Consider the following 13,570-nt stretch of genomic DNA (forward strand, 5'->3'; position numbering starts at 1 on the left):
GTGAAAATAACAAATGAAGTAATAAAGATGAATTAAGTTGATCACAAGGGATAACAAAAAGCAAAAGTGACCTCGAGTATCTGAAGCAGTATGATATTATAGTCAAGATGCTTGGGATGATTGCTTAACTATTTCACATAGCACACACCTGTAACAGAAATATAAATGAAGTTAAATTGACATGACAGTCATGCTCATGCCTCTTCTTCCCCCTTAGCTTAAATACTTTTATTCCTTCTCATAACAAAATCCTCTAGGAAAACCCTTCATTCAGGGAGAGTTTGTTTTCTCGTTGACAAGCATCCCAGCCCCTCAAAACCACATTTCTTTAAAATTATTATTCCACAAATAGACTAGAGTTTATGTTCTTGGTTCACAAAAACATCATGATAACATTCATTCTATAGCAAACATACCCCAACACCTATCCACTTTCAGTTGATAGCATTTCTAATGTATTCAATGACAGCTTCCAGAATGTCTTCTTATGTCTACTGTTCTGTCAGACATTCCAACAATAAACAAGAGATACAATTTAGATATATTTATTTATGTTATACCAAAAATATCTCATTGTCCACTCAAGAAGAAATCCCAACATCATTCTCATGAAATATCTTAGATCCAAATAAAACACACACACACACACACACACACACACACACACACACACACAAACACACCACTCTTAATTTGGGAATAAAAGAAAGACATAGATCATATTTCATGAAAAAACCCTCAATTAAATGAAGTGACACATCGTACGAGAAAAAGAGTCTCTATGACTGACAGGAAAGCTTTCTGTTTCACCTCAGAAGTTTAAAATAGACAGGATAATGGAAAAGATTGCAAAAAGAAAAATTAATGCTTTATTTTAGATACCTTTCCAAGAACTGGGGCCATCCATTAATGTAACATACCATGTCAGAAAGTAATGAGTTCTCACTCATTTGAGGTATTCAAACAAAGACTAGGTGGCCATTTGTTGAGACTCCTACTTATCCTTCCAACTCTGAAATTCTATTATTCTATGGTATTTCCAAGCCCCTTGAAAGAGAGAACTTGGAAGGTTGTGTACTTTATGACTCTAATAGCTGCTGAAAGTAGATTAGGTTGGAACCTAGAAATTGCATTTAGAAGGAGGAGTCATTTAAAATCTTGACAAATGCTGCCTCTCTGCAACAGGATGAATGAAACCTGGCCTGAAATTTCTCTTACAAAAAGACAATTTTGATGAATGTCCACACAGCTGTGTGTAGCCATCTCTTATCCCATTAGCTGTAGAGAAAAGCAAAGGTGAATTTAAAGTAATACTGGAATTTCCAAGGACTCCAGGGAACTCTCTTTTAGTTAAAGAAAACAATTGCTGTTGTAGGGGCAGGAAAAACCTGTTTATAATAAGAACTAGCAATTCTCTAATATCAGTGACACAAACACAAAGGTACATGGGAAGGAAGTGAAGAGGACAGGCCAACTCTGGAAGTTATCATTTTTTCATCAGTAAGGACTCTAAAGTGACAAGGAAGGTTTTTGGTGCTTCAAAGAACTATATTTAGAAGAGATTCAGTATGGCATTGAGAACACGTCAAAATGTTCTCTATGTCAAAAAGACCTCCATTCAAATCCTTCCTCTGGACTTACACGAGCTTATGTGATAATCTAAAAGGTATTTAACCTCTCCATGATCCAGGTAAATTTAAGACTACAAAGTAGAGGAGAGTTGCTGATTTACATAAGTGGAGAGAGTTTCTATAAAGCAATTTCCCTTACTGATTAAAATCAGGTGGGGGGGCCCACCTTCCATATACTCAGAGATCAGTTTATTAGATTCACTACAATATATCATAGAAAGTTGGACTTAGAGTCAGGAAAGACTGGATTTAACTCCTGTCTTCAACACTTCTCACTGTGAGTTACGGACAAGGTATTTATCCTCTCTGAGTCTTAGTTTCTTCATCTGTAAAATGGAAATATTATTAGTACTAGTATCAACCTCATACAGTTATTATGAAGGGCATATGAGATTAAAAAATTAAAACAAGGAATGCTTTATATGAAAACAGGAAACAAAATTGTAAATAATGTCTCCTCTAGTGAGACAATGGAAATGGTATGGACATGGTGTGATCATCCCAGAGATATAAATGCTAAAGCTAATAAAATAAAATCTTCATTGGCAACTTTATTTAATATTTTACCCTGAATGCTAAATTTAAACTCTTTTTTAGGAAGGGCCATACCATGAATCTCTTTCCCTCTCATTTTCTCTCTGCCTCTATCATGATGATCATCATCCTCATCCTCATCCTCCTCATTCTCCTCTTCTTCATCATCCTCCTACTCATCCCTTAAATCTAATCCAATCATCCCTTAACTTTAAGTCTTTAAAGTAATCTTGAAGCAACATGCACAGCATAATTGGAAGTAAAAAAGAAATCAGAAATGAGTCCAGTCTTAGAGTATATCCTCCCAGGGCTCCATTTTCCCAAAAGCATATTTCATCAGCTAAGCAGTGAAATGTGATGATCTCTCTCATATTCAAAATGGCTTCCTTGCCATTTAAAATTTAAAGTTCTTTGCTCAATCTGGAGCTCTAGCTATCCCCTTAAGATCTTCAAGTCATTCCCTCTTCAAATCATGGATCAGAAACACTCCATTTTCTCATAACTCATAGGACTTTATCTTCCATGGCAATTCTCAGTTCCTTATTGTTTCATTTGCTCATTGAACTCTATGACAAAATGATTGCCCTCCATGGATGCTTAAATCCTTCAGTGCTGACTGATCCCTCTCATTATCCAACAGGAAGGTGAAACAATAAAAATCAAAACCTAAAACTTTCAAGATCTTTTTTTTTTTACTTTTCTTGGGGAAGAGGTGTATATACACATACACATATATTTGTGTTTGTGTATACATATATATACACATATACATGTATTTACACATATGTGTATGAACATATATGTGTATTTATATACCAATATATATTTTCCCAAAAGTCATTATAGTTTTAAACTAAAATAATTTCAGAAGCATAAATGCTTCAAACAAAAAATAAAGCTTCAATATTTACAATTTTAAAATGTGATATGTTTCTTATTCAAATTCAGCACAATCACCATTTTTTGTTATACATAGCTTTGGTAGAGAAATGTCAAACACATGGCCTATAGGCTGCATTTGGCCCACAACACTCCTGAGTACAGCTTGAACCAGGAAAATATTTAACAAAATAAAATAAAAATACAATAAAATATAGATAACGATAATGGTGGTTTCTTAAGTTAGTATATGAACCACAGGGAGGCAGACCTTGCTGTCTTTAGAGCACTGAAGTATGGGTTGTCCAGGTACCTAGAATCTGGGGCTGGGAAGAGCTTGGGGAACATTGTCATGGTGGTGGAATTTAATGTATAGCTATACTTTATTTTTGCTATTTCAATATACATAGAGATAGAGATAGATGCAGGTACATACAGAAACTGTAATATTCACAATGGATAGAGTGCCCTGTCTTCTTAAATTATTTTTATGTTATTCAAAATTCACAAAAATAAAATAATTGTGTAAGAAATATAAATAATGAAAATTTCAAATGATGCTTTCTACACTGGCAGCATTTATACTTATGAAATTATTAAAGTTTAAAAGTATGAGATTTTGGGGACATTATGTATGTATGTATGCTCATATATACATATATATACACATATGCATACATATATACACACATATACATACATAAATAACCAGTTAGGTCAAATTAGTGGGAACAACTCTGAAATAGTCACATTATTTGAAACTTCGTTGTATGTTTTGATTGAGCTGGAACAATTTGCCGTATCAAGTGTGTGTGTGTGTGTGTGTGTGGTGTGTGTGTGTGTGTGTGTGTGCGTGTGTATGTGTATGTATGTATGTATGTATGCATGTTTAATTTTATAAAGCTAAAATTTTTAGAAGTCCAAACATGAATACATGAGACCACTTCAGGGGATTCATTATTTGCTCTAATTAGTGTATTATTTGTGTATGGATAAATATACACATAAGTATGCTACGTAGACCTACTTGTGTGCATATACAGTTATAGACAGAGAGGGTATAAACAAATGAGCTTAGCTCTTATTTTTATATTTTATTTCCATATTAACCATGTTGCAAAAATACACACTAAAAATAAAGCAAAAAAAAAAGAAAACAAAAAACATGTGTTTTAATCTGTACTCAAGAGGTCTCTAGCTCTTTCTCTCATTGTCTCTCTCTCTCTCTGTCTTTCCCTGTCTCTGTCTCTCTCTCTGTCTCTCTCTCTGGAGGCAGATAGCATCTTTCATGATGCATCCTTTGGAATTGTCTTGGGTCATTGTCCTGATGGGAGAAGCTCAGTCTTTCACAATTGATCATCCTTAACGTATCACTGTTACTATATACAATGCTCTCCTGATTCTGCTTACTTCACTTTGCATTAACTCATGTCAATCTTTCTAGGTATTTCTGAAAGGAATCTGCTAATCATTTCATATAGCACAATTGCATTCCATCAGAATCACGTACAATAATCTGTTCAGCTATTCCCCAATTGATGGATATCCCCTCATTTCCCAATATTTTCCCACCATAAAAAGAGCTGCTATAAATATTTTTCTACATATAGGTCCGCCTCTCCCTCTCTCTGGGATACAGATCTAGTAGTAGTATTGCTAGGTCAAAGGATATGCACAGTTTTATAACCCTTTGGGCATAGTTCCAAACTGTTCTCCAGAATGGTCAGGCTAGTTCACACCTTCACCATCAGTGCATTAGTGTCTCATTTTTCCCACATCCCTTCCAGTCTTAGTCATTTTGCTTTTCTGTTATATTCTTAGATCTTACTTAGCAAAAATAATTAATTATAATAGGAAGTTACCATATAGTAGTCTTTCTCTCCATTATTAACTCCTCCATTTCTATTCTCTAATGACCTATCTGGAATTCTCCCTACCTTTAGGGTCAGTCTTAGCAGCTTTTTGGAGTAATATACTTTGTCCATGGAAGCAATATGCCTTGGGCACCAAAATTGTTCCAGCTGATGATAGAGAACTCTGGGATCATAGATTTAGAGCTGGGGGGATGTAATAGGCTATCTAGTCCAACACCCCCTCTTTACAGATACAGAAATTGAGTCACATGAAGATCAAATGATTTTTTGACACGGTGACAGAGCTAGAAACCCAGATGATCAGAATACAAACTTAGGACTCTTTCCATATTTTATTATTTATTTGATATTTTTAGTTTTCAGCATTGATTTCCATAAGATTTTGCATTGCAAATTTTCTCCCCATTTCTACCCTCCGCCCCACTCCAAGATGGCATATCATATACTCTGATTGCCCCATTCCACAGGCAGCCCTCCCTTCTGTCAACCCACTCCACCCCATCCCCTTTTCCCTTACTTTCTTGTAGGGCAAGATATATTTCTATGCCCCATTGCCCGTATATCTTATTTCCCAGTTGCATGCAAAACAACTTTTTTTGAGGATCCACTTTTAAAACTTTGAGGTCAAAATTCTCTCCCCTCTTCCCTCCTCATCCACCCTCCCTAAGAAGACAAGCAATTCAACACAGGCCACACATGTATCATTATACAAAACCCTTCCACAATACTCATGGTGTGAAAGACTAACTATATTTTGCTCCCTCCTATCCTGTCCCACTTTATTCAATTTTCTCCCTTAACCATGTCCTTTTTTGAAAATGTTTGCTTTTGATTACCTCCTCCCCCTATCTGCCCTTATCATCCCCTCTTTTTTATCCCCTTCCTCCTTCTTTCCTATGGGGTAAGATACCCAATTCAGAGTGTATATTATTCCCTCCTCAAGTCAAATCTGAGGAAAGCAAGATTCACTCATTCCCCCTCACCTGCCCTCTCTTCTCTTCCAACAGAACTTCTTTTTCTTTCCACTTTTATATGAGATAATTTACCCCATTCTATCTCTCCCTTTCTCCCCCCACCCCAATATATTCCTCTCTGATCTCTTAATTTGATTTTATTTTTTGAGATATCATCCCTTCATATTCAACTCACACTGTGGCCCCTCTCTCTCTCTCTCTCTCTCTCTCTCTCTCTCTCTCTCTCTGTCTTTCTCTCTCTCTCTCTGTCTCTCTCTCTGTGTATATATACACACACACACACACACACATATATATACACACACATACATACATGCATACACACATACATACATGCATACACACATATATATACAATACATATATATACAATACATATATGTGTATATGTACATATGCATGTATATACATATAAGTATATATGTATATAGGTGTGTATATGTATATTGTATGTATATATATATATATATATATATATATATATATATATATATATATATATATATGTATGTATGTATATGCCCTTCAGCTACCTTAATACTGAGGTCTCATGAATTACACACATCATCTTTCCATGTAGGAATGTAAACAAAACAGTTCAACTTTAGTAAGTCCCTTGTGATTTCTCTTTCTTGTTTACCGTCTCATGTTTCTCTTGATTCCTGTGTTCGAAAGTCAAATTTTCTATTTAGCTCTGGTCTTTTCACTGAGAAAGCTTGAAAGTCCTCTATTTTATGGAAAATCCATATTTTGCCTTGGAGCATGATACTCAGTTTTGCTGGGTAGGTGATTCTTGGTTTTAATCCTAGCTCCATTGACCTCTGGAATATCATATTCCAAGCCCTTCGATCCCTTACTGTAGAAGATGCTAGATCTTGTGCTATCCTGATTGTGTTTCCACAATACTCAAATTGTTTCTTTCTGGCTGCTTGCTGTATTTTCTCCTTGATCTGGGAGCTCTGGAATTTTGAGACAACATTGCTAGGAGTTTTCTTTTGGGGATCTTTTTCAGGAGGTGATCCAAGGATTCTTTCAATTTCTATTTTACCCTCTGACTCTAGAATATCAGGGCAGTTCTCCTTGCTAATTTCTTGAAAGATGATATCTATGCTCTTTTTTTGATCATGGATTTCAGGTATTCCAATAATTTTTAAATTATCTCTCCTGGATTTATTTTCCAGGTCAATGGTTTTTCCAATGAGATAGTTCACATTCTCTTCCATTTTTCATTCCTTTGGTTCTGCTTTATAATATCTTTATTTCTCATAAAGTCACTAGATTCCACTTGCTCCAATCTTATTTTTAAGGTCATATTTTCTTCAGTGGTCTTTTGGACCTCCTTTTCCACTTGGCTAATTCTGCCTTTCAAGGCATTCTTCTCTTCATTGGCTTTTTGCAGCTCTTTTGCCATTTGAGTTAGTCTATTTTTTTAAGGAGTGTTTTGTTCATTATTTTTTGGGTCTCTTTTAGCAAGTCATTGACTTGTTTTTCAAGGTTTTCTCACATCACTCTCATTTCTCTTCCCAATTTTTCCTCTAATTCTCTAACTTGCTTTTCCAAATTCTTTCTAAGCTTTTCCATGGCCTGAGACCAAGTCATATTTTTCTTGGAGGCTTCTGATGTAGGCTCTTTGACTTTGTTCACTTCTTCTGGCTGTATGCTTTGGTCTTCTTTGTCACCAAAAAAAAAAGATTCCAAAGTCTCAGTCTGAATCTGAGACTGTTTTCACTGCCTGTTCATGTTCCCAGCCAACTACTTGACCCTTGACCTTTTTGTTGGGATATGACTGCTTGTAGAGTAGAGTACTTTGTCCCAAGCTTGGAGGGGCTATGGTGCTGTTTTCAGAGCTACTTCTACATAGCAAACTCTGCCACACCAGTGCTCCTTCCCCCCAAGAAGCGCCAATAAGGATTGTGGCCCAGAACCGGGAAGGGGAAAGCAGGCTTTGCACTCCTCCTCTAATCCACCTCTTCATTCCTCCCACCATGTGGGCCTGGGGTAGGGAGCAACTGTAGCTGTAGCTACGGAAGCAGCCTCAGAGCTGTACCACCTCTGCTGCCCCCAGGGCTGGGGCTGACCACACACTCCTTTCACTCTGCCCCAGCAGCTTTTCCCACTAACCTTCTCTGTTGTCTTTGTCATTTCTGGGTTGAGAAGTCTGGCAACTGCCACAACTTGCTGATTCAGGGCCCTACGGCCTGTTTCGCTCTGCTCCCAGTCTGATTGGTCCTGGTGAGGCCCATGCTGGGCTATGTTCTGTTCTGATCCCAGCTCTGTGTGATAGACCCTTCCCAGCAACTTTCCAGGCTGTCCTGAGCTGTAACCCTGCTTCCCTCTCCTATTTCATGGGTTCTGCAGCTCTAGAATTTGTTCAGAGCCATTCCTACAGGTGTTTGGAGGGATCTGGGGGAGAGCTTAAGGAAGTCCCTGCTTTCCAGTCTCCATCTTGGCTCTGCACCCCACTCTTTGTTTCCAATAATACTGCACTGCCCAAATGGGAAATTAATGTGGACCTTTATTTGCCTTCATTCATCCACCTTTATGACTAAATAATTTTATGTCAGACGCCCTAAAGTCTTTCTTTTCTCCTACAGAAAAAGGAAGTAAAATGGAAGACAAATTAATGTAAATGCAACACTTCTAACCCTAGAAAGGGGTCAGGACTAGGAAGGGATAAATTAATTGAAAAGGCAACAAACTTCACTCTCTAATTTTGAGTCTTTCCCACTAATATTTAGTCTCCCCAAAATATTCTCATAACCACTTTTAAAAGGTTTTCTTTTTCAGGCTGAAAAAGGAAGTAAGAAGTTAGAATCAGGATAGAACCAAAGTAATAAAAGTACAGTTTCTGCCCAATTTGAATATCATTTACCACACTCCAGTTTAAGAATATAAAGCGACTCCCTGGCAACCACCTTATCAGCAAGATCACCTGATGAGAGGCTGTAAAACTGTATGATTCATCTTCATTTAGAGGGAAGGTACTCAACAATGAGGATGCCAACTGGTGCCAAGAGGAAGGAGATGGTAACATAGGTAGCGTTGAATGTACGCCAAATTGGGTTGGTCCCTGATTACTGCGAAAAGTTTTCATAAAGGTGAATAGAGGATTAGACTTGATGAATGAGGGTATCATGACAATGGAAGAATTGTTACCCCAAGTAGGTAGAAGAGATAGAATAAACTACCTCCTGGCAATGCAAAATGCTGAGGACTCAGTGAATAGGTACCATATAGTCATCTTCCAAGATTTCTTTGTTACTTCTAAAAGGGGTTAGTGGGCTCAAGTCCTACCTGAGAAACTGAATGTCAGTTTCTACACATATAAAAAGGGGCAAGAGCACCTACTTTAGGACACTGTTGTAAGGCTTAAAAAAGGCAATGTATATAAAGCCTCTAAGTGTTATTTAGATACCAGTCATTATTAGAGGGCAATGAACATTTATCCAGTGGGTAAACAATTACTTTTGTATACTTAGATATAGATCTAGAAGGAACCTGAAACAAAATCTCATCAAATTCCTTCAATTTCCAGGTGAAGAAATTGAGGACCAGAGAGAAATGATTTGAGTAAATTTACACAGCAAGTAATTGGTTGAGCCAAGATTCAAATATAGATCCTCTGTCACCAAATCAAATAAACAGCTCTTTGGAAAAAGAGAGAATATTAGTAGACAGAGATCCTGGAAATCTATCTATCTACCGATCTATCTACGTGTGTGTATGTATACATATGTGTACATATACATATACATATGTATACATATATATATATATATATATATATATATTTTTTTTTTTTTACTCAGGATATGTTATAAGTAAAAAATGGTGTTAGTTCCAGAAACACACACATACACACACAGAGCCACAGTTTTCTGATCTCAAGGAAATTCCAATTTAATGGGAGAGTTAATATAACTAGATAAATACCTATTTGTTCTCTCTGCAATACACATCCTCCCTACTTGAGCTTTCAGGTTTGGTGCTATAGAAAGATTCTTTGTGGATCCACACACCTAAAACTATATCCTATCAGCCTTCACATATGTGTTTACCTTTAGTAGTAAGCCTGATTACACAATCAACTCAAAGTAAAGATATTTACTGATAATGGCAAAGTAAGAAATGTATCTACGGAACTCTACAGCACATGCTTACAGAAGGCTGCTAAATTGAGAAGAGAACCTGAAACCTTTGAACTTCAAGGGCTGTCTGACACAGCTGCCTGTGCTGCTTCCTTCCCTTGGCACCCCATTCTATGCAGGCATCCAGAGGGGGCAGAGCCAAGATGATGCTGTGAAAGGAAGGAATTACCAGAGCTCTCTCACAATTTTTGTCATACACATCTGAAAAAGTTAATCTAACCTGATTTGAGAGAGTTAAAAGCCACTAGTAGACTGAGAGGGGGACAGGAGCACTGGGCACGTGGCATCAGACGAAACCAACTGGAACAGCAGAGGAATCCAGCCAGAGCACAGGTCTGGGAGAGCACTGGGAGAGCTCTGGGTGAGCAAAAGGCCAGAGCAGGAACAAGCCCAGGGCAGAAGTACCGGCTACAGCCACGATCAGGCCCCAGGATTCTCAGCCCAGGATGGCAGTCTATCGGAGTGCAGAGGCAGTGGCTGCAGGAACATCTAGCCCAGAGGCCTCCAACCCATAGTCTAAAGGTTTGAAACTTGACTTCCTGAACTTACAGGAGCCATGATGTGCAGGTAAAACGGCTTTTATCCCTCCCTTGAATAAACCCAGAGAATAATACATCAGAAGAAACAGAGGAGCCAGAAGGGGGGCTTAAGTAGTGAGAGAAGTGGGGGAGAGGGACCTTCCTGTGGTGGCAGAAGGAGACCAGTGCAGGAAGAGAGGTGTCCCCAGCAGCCCTCACCTCAGCAGAACAAGGAGAGTAACTGAGCCCCAGGGGAAATGGCAGACGCCAATACAGACAAGAGCTGAGACCACTCATTCTGGAAAACAGTCCTGGGGAAGAGGAAACCTCCCAGCAGTCCGACCACCCATCTCCCATACCTCATGAAACCACATTAAGCCAGTGAGCAGACCCACAAATTCTAACACAAGAAACTTAGGACAGAGCTCCCAGAGCCTCAGAAACAGAGATCGACTTCAGAAGCCAGGAGGTGAAAAAACAAACACCATGAAAAAACATGCTAAGAAGCCAAAGACAATTGATTCGTACTATCAAGACAGGGAAGATCAAAATACCAATTCAGAAGGGGACAGCATGGACACTACACCAACATCTGAAACCTCAAAAAGGAAAGTGAACTGGTATCCAGACCAAAAAGCATTCCTGGAAGAACTCAAGTAGGACTTTAAAAAACAAATTAGGGAGGTAAAAGAAAAAATGGAAAAAAAATGGAAAAATTCAATGAGGAAAACAAATCCTTAAAAGGTAAAATCGGGGAATTGGTTAAGGAAAATCAGAATATAAATGGAGAAAATGTCTCCTTGAAAAGTAAAATCAACCAAATGGAAAAGGAGACAGAGAAGATAAAGGAAGAAAACAAAACATTAAAAATTAGAATTGGGCAAGTAGAAGCTAATGACTCTATGAGACATCAAGAATCAGTCAAACAAAATCTAAAGAATGAAAACATAGAAGAAAACGTGAAATATCTGATTGGAAAAACAACTGCCCTGGAAAATAGATCCAGGAGAGACAATCTAAGAATCTATGGTCTACCGGAAAGCTATGATGAAAAAAAGATTCTGGATAGTATCTTCCATGAAATTCTTAAGGAAAATGGCCCAGAGGTCCTAGAGCCAGAGGGGAAAATTGTCATCGAAAGAATCGATTTATTGTCCCTTGAAAAAGATCCCAAATTGAAAACTCCAAGAAATATTATAGCCAAATTCCAGAACTATCAGGTCAAGGAGAAAATACTGCAAGCAGCTAGAAAGAAACAATTCAAATATCATGGAACTACAGTCAGGATCACGCAGGATCTTTCAGCTTCTACCTAAAATGACAGGAGAAATTGGAATATGATATTCCAAAATGCAAAGGAGCTTGGACTACAACCAAAGATCAACTACCCAGCAAAACTGAGCATAATTTTCCAGTCAAGGAGGTGGACTTTCAGTGAAATAAGGGAATTCCAGACCTTTCTGATGAAAAGGCTAGAGCTCAATGGAAAATTTGATCTCCAAACACAAAACTCAAGAGAGACATAAAAAGGTAACCAGGGGGAAAAACCCTTAGTTAATCAATAAGGCTAATTAGTTACATTCTGATATAGGATTATTTTGTTTTATGCATGTTATATATACGTCAATGTTGACAATCGTATACTTATTTTGACAATTGAAAGGGGTATTCATAGACTGTGGATATCAGTATAAAATAATCGATATAATGATAGAAGTAGAATTATGAGATAAAAAGGGATGGTTCTAGGAGAAGAGGTAAGTAGGTAGTAGAAAAGCGTAAACTACATCACATGAAGAGGCACAAAAACATATTGTAGTAGAGGGAAAGAAGGGAGGGAGAAGAGCAATATTTGAGCTTTACTCTCATCAGATTTTATTCAAGAAGGGAATAACATACCCTGATAAGTACACAAACCTAACTTATCCTACAGGCAGAAGGAGGAGAAAGGGGGAAAAAAGGGAAGGGGTTGTCAGAAGGGCGGGAAGAAGTAGCAAGTGGAAAACAGAAAGATAAGGGAGGGGAATCAAGAGGGAGAGTAAACTGAGGAAGGCGGTGGTCAAAAGCAAAACTGTTGTGGAGAGGAAGGGGAAAGGGAGAAATAAAAGCATAAACGGGGGGAAATAAGATGGGGAAAAAAAGACAGACAGCAATCATAACTGTGAATACGAATGGGATGAACTCTCCCATAAAACGGAAGCAGATAGAAGAATGGATTAAAAATCACAATCCTACAATATGATGTTTGCAAGAAACACATTTGAAACAGGTGGATACACACAGGGTAAAGGTAAAAGCCTGGAGTAGAATAAATTGTGCTTCAGCCAAAGTAAAAAAAGCAGGGTAGCAATCCTAATCTCAGACAAAGCAAAAGCAAAGATAGGTCTCATTAAAAGAGATAAGGAAGGACACTACATTTTGCTAAAAGGCACCATAAACAAAGGAAGAAATATCATTGTTTAACATATATGCACCAAGTGGTATAGCATGCAAATTCTTAGAGGGAGTTACAGGAAGAAATAGAGAGCAAAAGTGTAATAATGGGCGACCTCAACCTCCCTGCTCTGAACTTCATAAATCTAACCTCAAAACAAACGAGGAAAAAGTTAAGGAGGTGAACAGAATTTTAGAAAAGGCAGAGATGATAGAACTCTGGAGAAAACTGAATGGGGATAAAAAGGAATATACTTTTTCTCAGTGGTATATGGCACATACTCAAAAATTGACCATGTACTAGGGCATGAAAACCTCACAGTCCAGTGCAGAAAGGCAGAAGTAGTGAAAGCATCATTTTCAGATGATGATGCAATAAAAGCTATTTGTAATAAAGAACTTGAAAAAATAAGCTAAAAATTAATTGGAAACTAAATAATCTAACCCTAAAGAATGAGTGGGCCAAAGAACAAATCATAGAAACAATTACTAACTTCAATCAGGAGAATGACAATAATGAAACAACATACCAAAACTTATGGGATGGAGCAAAAGCAGTTCTTAGGGGAAGCTTTATAT

This window comes from Trichosurus vulpecula, chromosome 4 (genome assembly GCF_011100635.1).
Source record: "Trichosurus vulpecula isolate mTriVul1 chromosome 4, mTriVul1.pri, whole genome shotgun sequence".
Taxonomy (NCBI): Eukaryota; Metazoa; Chordata; class Mammalia; order Diprotodontia; family Phalangeridae; genus Trichosurus; species Trichosurus vulpecula.